Source organism: Gadus chalcogrammus, chromosome 22 (assembly GCF_026213295.1).
Source record: "Gadus chalcogrammus isolate NIFS_2021 chromosome 22, NIFS_Gcha_1.0, whole genome shotgun sequence".
NCBI lineage: Eukaryota > Metazoa > Chordata > Actinopteri > Gadiformes > Gadidae > Gadus > Gadus chalcogrammus.
The window spans coordinates 3,421,851-3,422,437 of NC_079433.1; positions in this window are offsets into that span (position 1 = coordinate 3,421,851).

Here is a 587-nt window from a genome sequence, read left to right on the forward strand (position 1 = left end):
AACTATGTCGTTCTCCAGTTTCTACCTTGGCAATAAGGACCTCTTTCTCCTGGACTCAATCTCTTTAAAGTTTTTCACACTCTGTCTCTATCGTGTTTCTTACACGGCTTTTCCTCTCTCTCTCTCTCTCTCTCTCTCTCTCTCTCTCTCTCTCTCTCTCTCTCTCTCTCTCTCTCTCTCTCTCTCGTGTGAGTGAGAGCTGCCATCTTGATTCTCTACTCTGTTTTGGTGGTGTTATGAGGTGTGGCGGGGGGTTGGGGTGAGGGGGTGAAGGGGTTAACATTGTAAACGTTTACACCTAGCCACTCAGGGCCCCTCGGGAGCCCCTCTTAATTAGTCTGGGGAGAATTTCCGCAGAGCAAAGCCACAGCTGCTACACATTAGAGGGGGGGAGAGTTTCTCTCTCTTTCACACTGTTTCTCTCTCTCACTCTCTCCCTCCCATCTGTCCCCCCGTCTCGCTCGCTCTCTCTTTTATACTGTTTCCCTCACCCACTTTCTCTCTCACTCTCTCCCTCCATCTGACCCCGTGTCTCTCTCCCTCCGTCTCTCCCCCCTTTCTCCCCCTCCACCACCACCTTTTCTCTC